Source organism: Sus scrofa, chromosome 1 (assembly GCF_054392235.1).
Source record: "Sus scrofa isolate SSC_HxYL_T2T_F1_AM1 chromosome 1, Sscrofa_HxYL_maternal_Yorkshire_Landrace_v2.0, whole genome shotgun sequence".
NCBI classification, from domain to species: domain Eukaryota; kingdom Metazoa; phylum Chordata; class Mammalia; order Artiodactyla; family Suidae; genus Sus; species Sus scrofa.
The window spans coordinates 287943299-287959797 of record NC_139383.1 but is presented as its reverse complement, the minus strand read 5'-3'; the positions used below and the strand labels follow the sequence as shown (position 1 = coordinate 287959797).

Sequence of the window (16499 nt, the reverse complement as noted above, 5' to 3'; positions counted from 1 at the left end):
AGAGGTCCATTCCTGTGTCTTCAAGCTCGCGGGTGTTTCTTCTGCGATGTCCGATGGGCTGGCCGGTGTTTCCGTCTCAGACACCCGTCTCCGTCTCTAAAACCCGGATTTGGGTCTTGCGTGCATCTTCCCTGGCTCACCCCCCTCTTTGTACACATGGAATCCGCTGGCGAAAAAGGTTTGGATGTTGCTGCCCGGATGTTCTAACTTCTGCGTCAGTCTGGGCTGGTTTCGATGGGTTGGGCTTCGTCCTCCTCATGGGTTGTGTTTTCTTGATTCTTTTCACACCTGATGATTCCGATTGGATGACAGACATTGTGAATGGACCTTGTTGGCTTCTGGATAACACGCTATCCCTGTGGATATTGCTAACTTTGTTCTGGGGCACGGTTGTGTCAGGTGGAAATGACTTATTTTGGTTTTTTTCTGGTCTTGCTTTTTTTTTCTTTTCTTCTTTCTTTGTTTCTTTTCTTTCTTTTGTTTCTTTCTTTGTTCCTTTCTTTCTTTCGGCTGCACCTGCAGCATGTGGAAGTTCCTGGGCCAGGGATTGAACCTGCGCCACAGTTTTGGCCTGTGGGATCCTTAACCCACTGCACCACATGGGGACTTCCTGCTCCTGCTTTTAAGATGTGTCACCAAGGAATTCCGACAAACCCAACTAGGAACCATGAGGTTTCGGGTTTAATCCCTGGCCTTGCTCAGTGGGTTAAGGATCCAGCATGGCCATGAGCTGTGGTGTGGGTTGCAGACATGGCTCAGATCTGGTGTGGCTGTGGCTGTGTCTGTGGCTGTGGCTGGCGACAACAGTTCTGATTGGACCCCTAGCCTGGGAATCTCATATGCCCAAGGTGCGGCCCTAAAAAGGCAAAAAGAGAAAAAAAAAGAAAAAAAGATTTGTCACTGAAAGTAACAAGCTCTGCAGGAGATGGCTAGAGAGCAGCCGCAGCACTGAGATGGTAGACCCAGTTGGGTAAGCTGGAAATGGAACAGACAGACGCAGGAAATGAGAAAATTGTGGAGGGAAGGCTTGGTGTTGTGATTTATGATACTACGTATGTATGTGTGCTTCGGCCCAGTTTCTTGGGAATTTGCCAAGGCGACACCGGTGTCCTGATGCCCTCACACGCCCCTTTCAACTGCCCCGAGATTATGTTGAGGAGACGACGAGGAAACCCCTGAGGATGGGGCTGGTTGCTAAGGAAACCAACCTCGCGCCTAAAGAGCTGGGACTTTGGCCTCGCCTCCGACTTCTGGGAAGGGGGAGGGGCTGGAGAGCGAGTCCAGTCCCCGATGGGCAGTGGTTTAATCAATCCTGCCTGTGTGGTGAAGCCGCCGCAACACCCAGAAGGACAGGGCGTAGTGAGCTTCCGAGCTGGAGAACACGTGGGGTGGGGGACTGAGCACCTGAGGGGCGAGGACGCCCCCCCCACACACCTGGCTCCACCTGCTCTGGGCTCTTCTTTAGTCACAGCCTTTGAACCCACCGCCGTCTGGTAAGACGTGTCTCTGGGCTCCTGGTGGGTGATCCGTTTATCTTCACGGATGTCTCTTGGCCGTGATTTTCTTTGCTCGGAACCATACTTTAGGGCCTGTTCCGTGACCATTCCTGCTTCCTTTCCTTTCCTTTTTTCTTTTTTGGCTGCCCTGTGGCATATGGAGTTCCGGGGCCAGAGGTCAGAGCTGAGCCACCGTTGCGACCTACATTGCAGCGGAGGCAGTGCCGGATCCTTTAACCCACGGTGCTGGGCCAGGGCTCGAACCTGCGTCCCAGGGCTGCAGAGACACTGCCCTTCCTGTTGGCCACAGTGGGAACTCCCCCTCCTTGACATTTCGCTTGTTATGTTGGGAGACCCCGGTGCTCCTTAGGGCTTTTACTGAGCATGTGGTCTCCCTGCTGCTCTCCTGGTGCCCCCCACTGTGCCTGCTGGTGCTGCATGCGGGGGGCGGGGGTGGGTATAAGGCGCCCTGTGCTGTGCTGTCCCCAGGGGGTCCCAAACCCCTCGGCCTTCCTCCTACCACTTTTCAGAGTTCTCCTTTTTTTTTTTTTTTTTTTTGTTGTTGTTGTTGCTATTTCTTGGGCCGCTCCTGCGGCATATGGAGGTTCCCAGGCTAGGGTCTAATCGGAGCTGTAGCCACTGGCCTACACCAGAGCCACAGCAACGCGGGATCCGAGCCACGTCTGCAACCTACACCACAGCTCACGGCAACGCTAGATTGTTAACCCACTGAGCAAGGGCAGGGACCGAACCCGCAACCTCATGGTTCCTAGTCGGATTCGTTAACCACTGCGCCACGACGGGAACTCCAGAGTTCTCCTTTTTAAAAAATTTTTATTAAAAACTTTTTTTTTTTTTAATTTAATGGCCACACTCGAGGCCTATGGAAGTTCCTGGTGCAGCTGGGGATTGAACTGAATCTGGACCACAGCTGAGACCTATGCCTAAGCTGCAGCAATGCCAGATACTTTCACCCACTAACCTGGGCTGGGATCAAACCCTTGCCTCTACGGCAACCTGAGCCACTGCAGGTGGATTTACATTTTATTTCATTTCATTTCATTTTATTTTATTTCATTTTCTTTTCTTTTATTTTCTTTTCTTTCATTTTGCTTTTTAGGGCTGCCCTCACAGCATATGGAGGTTCCCAGTCTAGGGGTCAAATCGGAGCTCTAGCCACCAGCCTACACCACTGCCACAGCCACAGTCAGATGTAAGCCTTGTCTACAACCTACACCACAGCTCACAGCAACGCCGGATCCTTAACCCACTGAGTGAGGCCAGGAATTGAACCCTCAACCTCATGGTTACTAGTTGGAGTTGTTAACTGCTGTGCCATGACAGGAACTCCTGCAGTTGGAGTCTTAACCCACTGCTCCAGAACGAGAACTCTGGCTGACTCTTGTTTTTTTTTTTTTGGCCACACCCATAGCATGTGGAATTTCTGGGCCTGGGATCAAACCTGCACCACAGCTGTAACCAGGGCCACTGCAACAAGGATGCTTAACCCCTTCGCCATGGCGGGAACTCCTCAGAGTTCTCCTTGTGCCGCCGTCTGTGTTCTTTCCAGGGTCGCCTGTGTTCTTTCCAGGGTGTATAAGTGCCTCGCAGGGAGGAGCAGCTTTCGCCGTCTTGTTCCGAGTGGAAGAGCCGCGGCCCAAGGTCTCCTTTGGAAGCCGTCTGCTCAGCTGCCCCGCAGTCGGCTGCCCTTGCTCCCAATTGACTATGCTGCTGGCCGGGGGTGGGAGTGGGGGCTGGGGGGGGCACCCACTGGGAGCTGTCACAAGCCCCCTGGCTGGCCCTGACGTCGGGGGAGACTGAGCCTCGCTGGGGGCGGCGATGGTGGTGATGGTGGCTAACAGGCCTGGGTGTTGGGGTTGCCACGCTGGCAGTGGGCGGTGGCCAGGGACTTCCCGCGTGGACGCTGCTGTGGGGGCAGGACGCACGTTTCCTCCTCCCGTCCTCGCCCACGCCGCCTGGGGTCCCTCCCTCTGCTCTCTCCATCTCACAGCGGGAGAGGCGACAGCGGGCTTCCCTGCAGCCCGTGCTCTCGGCCAGCGCACAGCCGGGATGCGTGCTGTCCTCAGCGGTCTCCACCCGGTGGCCAGGCCCTGCCCTGCCCTCCTCTCTGTCATTTTCATCCGCGGAGCTGGACCTGGGCCTCTCCCCCTTTGGAGGGTTTCGGTGTCAGGTTGGAGACCGGCCCTGGAGCTGAATGGCCGGGTGTGTGGACACAGAGCTGTCCCCTCTGTGTGGCCCAGGGTCTTGCCAGGGACAGAGTGAAAGCACTCAGCCCTGTGAGGGTTTGGGGGGGGCTGCAGAAGCGGAAATGCCTTTCTTGCTCTTGGGGGGCGGGTTGGCCCTGCAGCCCCGCCCCTGCAGGGATCCTGAGCTCGGACAGCGGTGGCCCTGCACAACCCCAGGCCCCTGCAGGTCGCCCCCCACCCCCCAGCAGGCTTCGGCCCCCTCCCCACCCTGGAGCTCCAACACCCCCACCTCCTGGGAGGGTGGGAAGGCGGGAGGTGCCAAGAAGGCTCCAGAGACCTTCTTTTTCAAGAAATGTAAGTGAAAACGACCCATGTTCAGGGCAGGCTGCCCTGCCAGCCCCACGAAGACGACAGTGGAGAAACAGTGAGAGGTGGCTGTGCCCACACCCCGCACGGACGAGGCGTCCACTGGGCCCCCAGGGGGGCTCAGGGCTGAATGTGGAGTGGACACCGCTTTCCTGGCCCCTGTTGGTCACTCTCTGAGCTGCCCAGGCCCCCATCCCACGCGCATGGGCCAGGAAGGACTCAGGCAGGGTGCCTTATATGGGAAGAGGGCTGGCGAGGGCCTGCCAGCCAGCCCGTTCTGGGACCCCGCCGCTCTGTTCCCCGAATCCCCTGTGGCTCATCCTGGGGGGGCACGTGGCCCTCCTCTTCCATCACGAGGCCATCTTTCAGGGACGGTGTCACTGACGTCCCTCCAGGTCCCAGCAGGAAGGTCCCCCGTGTGCACTGGGCCTGGACAGCTCCAGACAGGACGGGTTTGGGGTTTGGGTCCGGGCTGGCCACCAGCGGCCAGGAACACCTCCTGGGTTGGGCTCTCAGATAAGGACAGGTCCGAGCCAGCACTGAGGACAGCCGTGTCCTAGAGGGCAGGCACGGGAGTCAGCCAGGGCCTGGAAAGTCCTATGCCAGCCAGGAGCTGGGGACACGGTGCCAGCCAGTGGCCATCGGCCCCACACAAGAGGCCTACATTTTCACACTGCGGACCAGTCCCCTGCGTGAGCGGTTCCCTGAGCAGAGGTCCAAGCCTGTGCACCCTGGGCTGGCCTTGTGCCCATCGCCGGAAGGTGCTGCAGGAGGGCCCACCCCATCTGGCTTCCGTGTGATCCCCCTTGGGAAGGGCGGGCCTCTCAGAGAAGGTTCGGGGGGGGGGGGCGGCATCTACCAGGGACGCAGCGCCAGCTCTCCAGCTCCTTCCTCAAGGGTGCCCAGGCCGCTCCGCCCTGACCCCCACCGCCCTTGCCCCCCTTCCCAGTGCCCCCTCAGGCCGGTCTAGGTGACCCAAGTGTGGCAGCCCCTCCCCTCCCTGGCCTGTCGGGATCTCCTGTGGGCAGGGTCTGCTTCGGGATGCGCGGGGACAGTCAGTCAAGCAGCGTGTCCCCTGCCCCCCCACCAAGTGAGAGTCACCCCCAGAAGCTAGAAGCAGAGGAGCCGGCCGGAAGGCTTATCTGGGGAGATGGGGGGTGGGGGCGGCCAGTCCAGGCAGAGAAGTGATGTGGGCTGGGGGCTGAGGCCGAGGGGGATGCGGGCAGGCCGAGCTTGTAAGCACGGAGGGGGCGTGGGGCGAGGCTGCGGAGGGGCCGCAGGCAGGATTGAGGACCCAGGGGTCCGAGTCTCGAGATGGGCCCCTCCTGGAGCTCCTGGGAAAGGGCCTTTGGGCCCCCATCCAAAAGCAGAGGTGGGGCCCCACCGGCCCGGAGCCTCCAGGAGGGCCCCGCCCTTCCCACACCTGGCGTCAGGCTTCTGACCCAGGACCGAGGATGAACGTGTCGTTTGAAACCCCTGGTCTGAGAAAATTCACGCCAGCAGCCCTGGGCGGTTCCCGTCCGTGGATTAAAATGACATGTTCTTACGCTCTGGACGTCAGAGACGCTAGGTGGTCTCCCGGGGGAATTCGAGGTGTGGAAGGGTGGGCCCCCTGCCAGCTTCCAGAAGCCCCCATTCTTGCTGTTCTGCTTCCTGGGGTCACGTGACCTGCCCTTCTCTGCTCTGTCATCTCCGCGCAGGACCCCCGGACGTGGCACAGGAGGAGCCGGCAAAGACATCCCCGGAGCCGGCGACTGGCCCACAGGCTCTTGCATGTGGTCCGTGGCTGTGCAGGTCCTTGTGGGACCAGCCTTGACCCGGAGCTGATATTCGGGGTCCAGAGGTGTTGCCCGGCCGAGATGGACCGGCATGGTGGTCCTGCCGACTCACGGCCCGGGGCTCCATGCAGCTGATGGGGAGAGTGGGAAAGGGGAACCGAGGGTGGTGGGGGCCTCTCTGTCTGGGTGAGGAGGGACCTCCAGCCCCCCAGGCCTGAAAAGCAAGGTGCAGGGGCTTTCTGTGCCCCCAGCTGGCACGGGCGGGGGGGTCTCCTCGGCTGGGCACCCAATTCAGCCAAGGCTGCAAGAAGGGAGTGTTTGCTGAGACTGTCACCGCACTTCCTAAACACTGACCCTCATCTTAGGACGGAGGTCAAGGCTGCGTGGGCCAGTGTAGCTCCCCTGCAGCGGATGGCCTTGGCCTTGACCTCGAGGGCGGGCTCCTGCGGGATCGCTGCTTGTTTTCTCCCAAACTTCCTGCTTCCTCCCCACCCGCCATGGCCGCGTGACAGAAACAGGATCAAAGTGTCCGAGGGTCAGCCCCCGGATGCGGAGGCCGAGGTCGAGGTGTGGAGCCCCCAGTGGAGGCTCTGAGCACCCATACCCCCTCCACATGCATCCTGGTCGCCGCAAACCAGGCGGGAGGCGGAGATGTTGGGACAATGGTGGGGCGACTGTCATCTCCTCCCAGGGTCCCGGAGCTGCCCTTCTTCCCTCGCTGTCCCTGGATCCTCTAAGCTTTAGACTGGCCAGTGTCCTCCCAAGCCAAGCAGCGGCAAATCCCGACCCCTGGACACAGGGCACGGCCTGGCCGCCTGTCTCCCACCCACTGGCTGGGAGGTGGTTCCAACCAGAAGGTGCGTGAAAACCCCTGAGACGTGCCGAGAGTCCTGCCGACTCAGTGCCGCTGACAATCTCCCCCCAGTTCTGACCAGGTCTGAGGGGTCTATCCCGCCCCCTCGGGGCCCAGCGGCAGGCCCAGACACTGCTCAGCTTTGTCTAAAAGGGGCTTCCCAGCCACAGAGACCCCCCCCCACCCCTGGTGTTGCCACACGCTCCTCCTGCTGCAGTGCGATCCTATAAGAGAGGGGAAGGGGGGGGGGGTGGAACCTCGGCTGGTTTTTCTCCCGGGGTCCATGGAAGTAACAATTTCTGAATCTAAAGAGGGCTCATTGTTTTTATATGGCCGAATGCCTTGCTCTGTACTTTAACAATAACACCATTTTGATCCAAATTTGAGTAGCAGACATGATGGGTTTTGCATTTTGAAAGTTCCTTGTAGTCCCTATTGGTTGCCCAGGAAACCTCTATAGCATTCAACCCAGGGGTGACTATTCAAGGGCTCTGCTGAGGCAGAGTGGAGACAGCAGAGATTGCGAAAACAGGGCACACTGCACAATAAGTGGTGTTTGCGAAGAGGAATGAGGGATAGGTAGGCGGTAGATGAATGGATGGATAGATGGGTGGATGGATGGATGGGTGGGTGGATGGGTGGATGGATGGATGGATGGATGGGTGGGTAGGTGGATGGGTGGATGGATGGATGGGTGGATGGGTGGGTGGATGGATGGATGGATGGATGGGTGGGTGGATGGGTGGATGGATGGATGGATGGATGGGTGGATGGGTGGGTAGGTGGATGGGTGGATGGATGGATGGGTGGATGGGTGGGTGGATGGATGGATGGATGGATGGATGGATGATGGATGGGTGGATGGATGGATGGATGGATGGGTCGGTGGATGGGTGGATGGGTGGATGGGTGGATGGATGGATGGATGGATGGGTGGATGGGTGGGTAGGTGGATGGGTGGATGGATGGATGGGTGGATGGGTGGGTGGATGGATGGATGGATGGATGGATGGATGGATGATGGATGGGTGGATGGATGGATGGATGGATGGGTCGGTGGATGGGTGGATGGATGGATGGATGGATGGATGGATGGATGATGGATGGGTGGATGGATGGATGGATGGATGGGTCGGTGGATGGGTGGATGGGTGGATGGGTGGATGGATGGATGGATGGATGGGTGGATGGGTGGGTAGGTGGATGGGTGGATGGATGGATGGGTGGATGGGTGGGTAGGTGGATGGGTGGATGGATGGATGGGTGGATGGGTGGATGGGTGGATGGATGGATGGATGGATGGGTGGATGGGTGGATGGGTGGATGGATGGATGGATGGATGGGTGGATGGGTGGGTAGGTGGATGGGTGGATGGATGGATGAGTGGATGGGTCGGTGGATGGATGCATAGATGGGTACATGGACGGCTTCCTCATTGCAAAGAATGGCCCATTGCAGTGGATGGGCCATTTAGCTTCTCATTCTCATGATCCCTCTGACCTTCCAAGGTGCTTTCATGTCCATTGTCACTTTTGATCCCTACAAATCAGCCTCCCACACCGGTGGCAAGAATGAGATAGAGTTTGCCAAGCACCTGACCTAGACACACCATTGTTAGTGACCAGGGTTGGCCCAGAGCCCAGGCTACCATGGTCAGCCAGAAGTGGGTTTGGACAGGACAACTCTTCCTCTTTCCAGGTGCGGCGCCATCCTCCTGAGCCCAGGTGAGCTCAGCACCTGCCAGATTCTGCAGACCCTCATGTGCTTCCTTACAATGAATCTTTGTGTCCTGCTGCCTTGGTTTTTGGCTCCCTCTGGGGCTTCCTCAAAACCCCGAGTGAAGCGGAGGTGGCAGCTGGGTCTCCTGACAACTGGGTGAGGCAGGAAAGAGGTGAGTTCTCCAGGCTGCAGGTGGAAATGACGGCTTTGCGGTGGGACTTGGAGTCTTGAACACATGTCCCTGGTGTCCCCAGCATCCATCCACTTGGCACACCGAGGACGAGCCAGGCAGAGGGATGCTCTCTGACACTCCCAGTCCTGTTTTGGGATGATCAAAGTTGTAGCTTCCTTTCTCTATGAGTTAGAGGGTTCTGTGTTTCCTGTGACTGCAAGAAGATAAACATTGCAGTGACTCTCTTGAGTTAAAGAGACAAATTGAAGTGTGTTAGGAATTAAAAGGGAAACCTGGCTTATTAGAACCTGAGGGATCCAGGTAAAGCAGTGCTCCAAGGAGAACCTGCTACCCCCAAATAATTTTAGTAAACAAAGAGAATGAAAAGGAATTGATTCGTGACACCACTGAAAAACTAGGGGGAAAATACAAAATAAACGGGAGAGAATGAGGAAATTGCCTCAGCTATCCACGGCACTCTCGGCATCCGGCAGGGAGACGTCGCCGGCTGCCATGTCCATGGAGCGCCACGTCCCAGCCACCTGGGGAGGGGGCGGGAAGGGGACCCAGCCCCACAGGGGGCTCTGCGTCCCAACCCAGCTGGGCCAGGCTGAGTCGAACTGGGTGGGAAGCAGCGAGCTTTGCGTGACCCTCTGCGCCAACACTGGGCTGTAGAATTCCTAACACTTTTGGTATAACACCTTCTATTAACCCGGGTGGATTTAAAGTCCAAATCACGAGACTTGCCAGGGACCACCTGGGTCCTGGGAAACAAGCCCCACGTTGCCCTGAAGATGGTTCCTCACCTCCCACCCTCTGACTTTTGGGGTCTCGGAGAGCCCAGCTCCCCAGCCCCCCGCCTGGCAGCTCCCCCCACCCTCCGACTTTTGGGTGTCCAGGTCCTCCCTGGTCTGGCCTGGATGCCGCACACGAGGGCCACGCCCAGGGCGAGCAGGGGACACCTCATGGCTATAGCTGTGGTCTCACTTCTGAGCTCTAGAGCGGAAGGGAAGGCCGGGCAGGGGGCGCGGGGCTTTATATGGAAAGGCTGGCGAGAACCTGCAGGCCAGCCCCTGCCTGCCCCCACCATGCTGTTCCCCGAATTCCCCATGGCTCATCCTCGGGCCCCCAGGGTGACTTCCTCCCTGGGACAATAGGAGGTGTTATTCCCTCCAACAGGAAGGGCCCCTGCGGCCCCGGGCCTGGATGGTTCCTGGCAGGTCCCGGGTGGGAAGGGTCCGGGTGGGGGTCCAGGCCGGCCGCCAGCACCAGGAACACGTCCTGGGTCTGGATCTGAAACGATGACGGCCGAACGGGGCTCTCCTGACCTTCCTGGGCTCCGTGGCTCCGCCTGTTCAGCAGCAGGAAAACCTGTCCAGTCCTTGCTTCACCCCAATCGATCTCTTAAATCCCCTCCCTTCGGTGCTTCCGATAACACGCCCCTAGTTCCAGACCCCATGAAGAAGGGTTTACGGGCAAAGCCGCGCCCTTCCCTGGCCCCACCACTCAGCTACCCGAGGGAAGCTTCAGGTGCAGAGAGGATGCTGGGGTTCGTCTCCAGGAGACAGAAGGGATGCGGTCTTGGCATCCCCACCATTGAGGGAGTGGTCCTTACCCTTTCGGGTGCCCTGGAATCTCCTGGAGACCCTCCCAAGGAGGCTGTGGACCGGGGTCCCCGCCGACCCCCGGGGCAGGGACGGGCCTGCCTCGCTTGTGTGGGCGGGAGAGGCGCGCCGTTGAGGAGACACCTGCAGAGATGTATCTTATTCCAGCTACGGTGAGGGAAGGCTGTCCGGGTCCCAGGACGCCCCGGGAAGGAGACGGGCGGGGGCGCCGGTCACTGTCGAAGCAGAGCGCTGGGTCCAGAGGGCCACTCTGCCCTCTTCTCTCCTCCACGCATTTGGGAATTTCTGCAGCCTTTTTTTTTTTTTAAACACAACACAATTATTATTATTTTAATACACAAAATACAAACACCACAGTGAAGTGATGGCATAAATACATGCTATTTCCTTTGCAATGCATGACAAATGGTTAACATCCTTAGCCATAAATGGTGTAAATTTTTTTTTAACTAAAAAAAGTCCTCAAGGAGTTCCCATTGTGGCTCAGCAGAAACGAATCCAACGAGTGTCCATGAGGATGCGGGTTCGATCCCTGGCCTCGCTCGGGGGGTTAAGGATCCAGCGTTGCCATGAGCTGTGGTGTCGGTCGCAGATGCGGCTCGGATCCCATGCTGCTGTGGCTGTGGTGCAGGCCGGCGGCTGTGGTTGCAATTCAAGCCCTGGCCTGGGAACCTCCGTGTGCCGGGGGTGTGGCCCTAAAATGCAAAGCAAAACAAAACAAACAAGCAAAAAGCCCCTCGAATCATCCATACGTGACCTCCAGAGAGTGTTCACGGAGAGGATGGAGTCACGGGCCAGAAACTTCTCGCCCTGTGTTTCTGAGCTCCGGCGGCTCCCAGACTAGCCCTGTTCTCGCTCTGCCACACCACCGCTGCAGCGCCCACCCCGCTGGAGCCACCCCTGCAGCATGTCCCCTGCAAGAGGGCGGGACGGCCCCCGTCCCACGTCGCCTGGAATGGGGGTGGCCGTGTTCGCTAACAGGTGTGGCTGAGGAAGATGGAAGGTCCCACGTCAAGGCTGGGAGGTGGTTTCAGGTTGGAGCGAGGTGCCCGCCTCCTGTGGATGCTGGGAGGCGGGGTGAGTGCTCGAGGCTCAGGGAGGGGCGGGACACGTGGTCCCTTATTTTCCACGGGACATTGAAATTTACTCCCATTTTCAGGTTGCCCCTGTGCTGGCTGGGGCCCTTCCATCTGCTCCCACCCTCCTCTGCGCTGCTCCCTCCCCTGTCCTGCGAGCCTTCGGAGGGGCTCTGCCTTCTCCCTAGACCTTCCTTGCCCTGCGAGCATCAGCCCACCACGAGCCTGTGTCCTGATCAGAAGACAGTGTTGTTTGGCTCATTGTGCATTTTCTAGGTTGCGTGGCCGCGATCCCCCGAGAGCTGAGGGGGCTTCATCGCAGCAAGTCAGCCCGTCCAGACGGAAAGATTTGTGTGGATTTCAGATATGTGCCTTCTAAATGCTGACATTTTGTTGCACACGTGTGTGTGCGTGTGCATGTGTGTGTGTGTGTGTGTGTACACACTATAACCCCCCCCCACGTGACATGCCAACATAATCACCGAGCAAGTGCCTACACACACACACGCGTCTGTCCTGGAACCCCCCATGCCCAGCATCTGGCAATGATATCATCCGCCGTCGCCAGCTCTGCGTCAGGTTGGTGAAGATACAGCCCAAGACTTTGTATAAGGAAACCCTATATAAAAATGTCAACTTTCCCAGGAAAAATTACCCATGGAATAATCCTTTTTATTATGGGAAAATACACATGACACGCTTTCACCATCCTAGCCTTTCTAAAGTGGCGTTAAGCATTTTCTCATCTTCCCAAACCGAACCCTGGCCCCTTTAAACGCTCCCACCCCCGCCCCTCCCCCAGCCCGGCCTCAGCGTCAACTTTCTGTCTCTCTGGGTTTCATTCTAGGGACCTCAGGGAGGTGGAATCACACAGGATTTGTCCTTTAAGGGACCATGCAGGGGGCTGGGGTGCCAGGGAGGCCTCGTGCTTTCCAGGGGAAGGTCAGGGTGTCACCACCATGCTGGACGTTGGCTGGAGGAGGGCAGGGTGGCTCCCCAGGCCAGAGCTGGTGGCTGGCGGTGACGTCCTGTAGGCCCCCCTACTAAGTGCTCCTAAGACACAGGCACCTGCACAAGCAGACAGGTTGCTCAGAGCCTCACAGGTGCACCCAGACCCCGGGGCTGAGGCGCTGGTTGCAGAGAAATGGGGGGGGGGCGTCCCTGTTACTGATGTGTGGGTGGCTGGCGATTTCCGTTTTGCTCAGCCCCTTGCTCTCCACAAACTCCTCAAAGATTCTCAGGGCCTCTGGGTTCACATCCAGGGAGCGGCCTGCCGGCGAGGTGGGTGGAGGTGGGTCTGGGCAGCTGAGATGGCCCGCCAGGCCCTCAGCAGGGGCCTCTCTCAGGCAGGCCCCTAGGTTCCGGGGGGACTCCTGGCTATTGTCCCCAGGGGCACCCAGGGATGGGGTACCCCCCTCCCCCCGGCCCAGACATCCTGGGAAGGAGGCCAGACAGTGGGGCTTCTGAAATGCTGTCTGGAGTGGGGACAGCAAGGGCCTGGGGGCACTGAGAGGCCAGGCGGCTCCCAGGACCCTGTGGTCAGAGGAGGCACCCAGAACACGTCCTCTCTCTGGGTCTTGTTGACCAGCCGGCCTGGCTGGGTTGGGACCTTGTGGGCAGAGTGTGCTGCAGGCTGGGGGTGTGGCAAGGACTGCCCAGCTGGAAGGACAGGCGTGACAGGGGCAGTTGACAGAGGGGCAGTCTGGACACAAGGAGAATTTTGGGAGAGATGTAAATACAGGTTATTGGAGCATCGTGACCCCAAAGTGGGGCTATGGCTCTGCGTGGCCGCAGAGGGCAAGGGCAGGGGCAGGGGCAGGGGAGGGCAGGAGGGGCGGGGCGTTATAGGGGGCCGGACAGGACAGGGCGTGGCAGGGGCGTGGCAGGCATGGCAAGGCAGGCAGGGGCCAGTCTGGGGGGGGAGGCCGGATGGTCTCGGCGGCCTCCCATCCAACAGGTGCCTGGACCACCACCTTCCCTGGTCACAGCAGCCACAGATGTCTCAGACATTGCCCCGTGTCACCTGGGACCCCCGTATGCACCCCCTGGTCTAGGGCACGACCCCACCAGAGGACGACGGAGCAATAAAAGGGCGGAGGGTCAGGGGAGTGGGGGGTGCCTGAGTGGACACAGGTTCTGGGCCGTAGGAACCGTAGCATGAGACGGGACCAGGGCGTCCGGAGAGCTTGCGGATCCCCTGACCCCGGGCAGGCTCAGCCCCCCAGGAGCCAGCGCCCCAGGTCCCCAGGAAGTGCTGCCGATGAGCATGGTCACTGAAAGCAGGGCCTGTCCCTCCTGCCGCCCGAGGACACGGTGGCGCGTCTCCTCCCGGCGGGAAGTCGATGGAGACCCCGTATCTCCACCTGCAGGCACACGAGGACCTTCAGGGCCACACGCCCCCACCCCCAGCTGCTCAGAGAGGGGCCGGGCAGCGGCCACTCACAGGCGCGGAAGAGGCCGGGCCTCGAGGCTGTGTTCAGGGACAGCGTGTACCGCTCGCATCCGCTGGGCTTCCTGGAGCAAGAAGCGGACCGTCCCCCGGATGCGAGCCCAGGCCTCCCTCGAGGACCCCTGTCCCAGGTGGGCCCCCCTCACCTGCTCCCCCCCACCCCAGGTCCTTCAGCTCTGCCTGCCCGGCTCCCAGGGCCCCACCCTGAGGCTCGGAGCGAGGTCACCACGACCAGGTCGCCTTGTTCAGGCAGGCGAAGCAGGAAGAGGGGGACCCCACACAGCCTGGCCGCGGCCCTCGGCCAGCCCCTGGAGGCTCTCAACAGCCTGGCCCAGCCTCCCCTCTGATGGCCAGCTTCCCGTGGACCCCTTGGTGGGGGTGTCCCCTGTGTCCGGGGATGGCCCCAGCCCAGAGGAAAGCCGGGTGGGGCAGGGCCAGGGCAAACCCGCACTGGCTTTCAGGATGCCCTGGTGCCATTTGACTCAGGGGGGCCTGAGTGAGCCTCAGGCCACTCTGTCCATGGCCCTGGGGCGGCCCTGGCAAGGTCACGACTCAGATCTCCAAGTTCTTCAAATGCATCTCTCAAGGCAAATAACCTGGATTCCCGACTCGGATCCGCCCGGCTCCCACCGGGTCCACTCCCTGACCACAGAGCACTGAGCAGAGGGTCCTGTGCCCTCGGGGCTGTGTTTTGCCCAGGAGCGAGTGTGCGAAGCCCAGAGGGAGCAGTTCCCCTGGGGGGCAGGGGAGGCAGGGAGTCACCACCCAGCTTCAGGAGGCCGCTGTCCAGCCAGGGAGGTGGGTCTGCTTCCCACGGGGGCAGCGGCGGTGGCGGGAGCGGGACAGGCCGTGCACGCGGTACCCACCGGAGGCTCACCCTGAACTCCAGCTTCCCCAGAGTGTTGGTGACAAACTTGAAGGGAGGCAGCGGGTGGCCCCGCCTCTCCCCGAGACTGGCATGTTTCCGGCCCAGCGCTGTATGTGCCAGCTTCCCAAGTGCTGGGGGGAGAAGGGGGTCGGTAGGAAGGGGCGGGGCTAAGCAGGGAAGGGGCTGGGGGGAGGCCTGGTCTGGCTTGGCTTTCCTAGTGCAGGCTTGAGGGGGCCTGAGCCTGGGCACGTCTCGGCCCCTCCGTCCAGCGGCACGAGGGGCAGCCAGGCTCCTGGGAGGGGCACGACGGGGGTCCTGTGCCTGGGGACCCAGTGGGCTGGGCTGCCGAGGAGCACCCAGGGCCTCAGGGCTGTGGGGACACTGGGTCGAGCTGACCCCAGGCCCTCTGTGTGCGGGGAGCGCGGATCCAGGATGAGGGCTTGCTGGGGAACCTTCCACAGAAAAATGGAAGAGAGCGGGGAGCTTGGGCCCCCAGCCCGGGGCCAAGAGCAGGGTGGGCAAAGCCCAGCAGCTCCGGAAGGATAGGCCGCGTGGGGGCACAGAGGGCAGTGGGGGAGGGGGGCCCTGTGGTCCGGGAGGGGGCCCAAGTCGCTAGGGGGAGAGTGGGGCTGGCTGGGCCACCAGCCTGGACCCCGATATGCACCTGGGACAGGAGGCTGCATCCGGGCACTCACACCCTGCGGCGGGCCCATCGTGGGCAAGGCCCTGGGTCTCACCATAAATCAGACCTGGGGTGTTTTTTTGGTTTTGATTTTGGTTGTTTTTTCTTTTTGGGTCGCACCCTTGGCATATGGAAGTTCCCGCGCCAGTGATGGAATCTGAGCCGCAGCTGTGACCTACAGCACAGCTGTGACAGTGCTGGATCCTCATGCACTGGCCACAGCAGGAACTCTCTTGCCTGAGTTTTTAAAAGGCAGGTGCTGGTGATTCCGTGGGTTTTATGGGCTCTTCATGCCTTAGCCTCTCCCTGCAGAGTGAGAACTCTGAACAGAGCCCTGTCTGATGAGCGGAGAGCAGTTTCTGGGAACCACAGTCTGACGGGTGGGGAGGAAATGGGTCTGGGGGCTGACTCCCCTGCCCTTGCAGGGGCCTGGGCTAGACCCCACGCCTGGCACTCTCTGCCCGGGGCCTCACGGAGCCCCTGCTGCCCCAGGGGGAGTAAGCCTGATGCCCTGTCCTCTGCCTGGAAGATGTCACCAAAGGTGAGAGACAGGGCAGTCTGGCCCAGGTGCCCCAGGGCCGGGACTGAGACCCTGGCCCAGAGCAGGTGCCACCCCAGGACGCACATGTCCCGTGGCCATGCCTCCTGCCGGATCTCACCTTCTTAGCGTCGGCGGGGATGAGCTGGGGCGCCTGGTCCCCCAACACAGAGAGCAGCCCCTGCCGGGCCGTCAGGAGCAGCACCTGCAGGGACTGGGCCCGCATGTCTGCTTCTGCTCTGCTGGCCTCCCGGCCCCATTTATCCCCCGCTGCCCGCATCCTGGGGACAGCCTCCCGCCCCGTCACCTGCACAAAGGCCCCTCGGTTGTGCGGTGCAGGTGGCGATTCTGTCCTTGTGTTTGGATCCTGTGAACGGAGGCTCTGACTTGTGTAATTAGTGCTCACGGCTCTGGAGCAGGTGCCCTGGGAGAAGCCTGGGTTGGGTGGAGGCTGTTATCGGAAGGGGAGGGCGTGCCCTCCGGGTTAAGAGCCAGGAGGTGTAACAGGGGCCTCCCTGTGCTCCCCCCGCCCCCACCGCTGCCCCAGCCGCAGGAGTCCTGGACCAGCCCTGGGCCCTGGAGCCCCCCTGGGAGGGCTGGGCCCGGTCCAGGCTGCTGCGCCGCCTCAGAGCTGGTGCCCGCCTTTCCGCCCCCTTTACTCCCAGGCCTC

General features: G+C 60.4%; 1 long non-coding RNA gene across 1 annotated transcript; it reads left to right on the top strand.

Annotated features, from left to right (window-relative positions):
* The first annotated feature begins 1270 nt into the window (after positions 1-1270).
* LOC146407340 (uncharacterized) lies at positions 1271-11946 on the top strand. The gene is made up of 5 exons (XR_014842426.1): positions 1271-1493; positions 3067-5662; positions 5770-6704; positions 8399-8591; positions 11376-11946. It is a non-coding gene; the product is annotated as an uncharacterized LOC146407340 (long non-coding RNA).
* The last annotated feature ends 4553 nt before the right edge of the window (positions 11947-16499 follow it).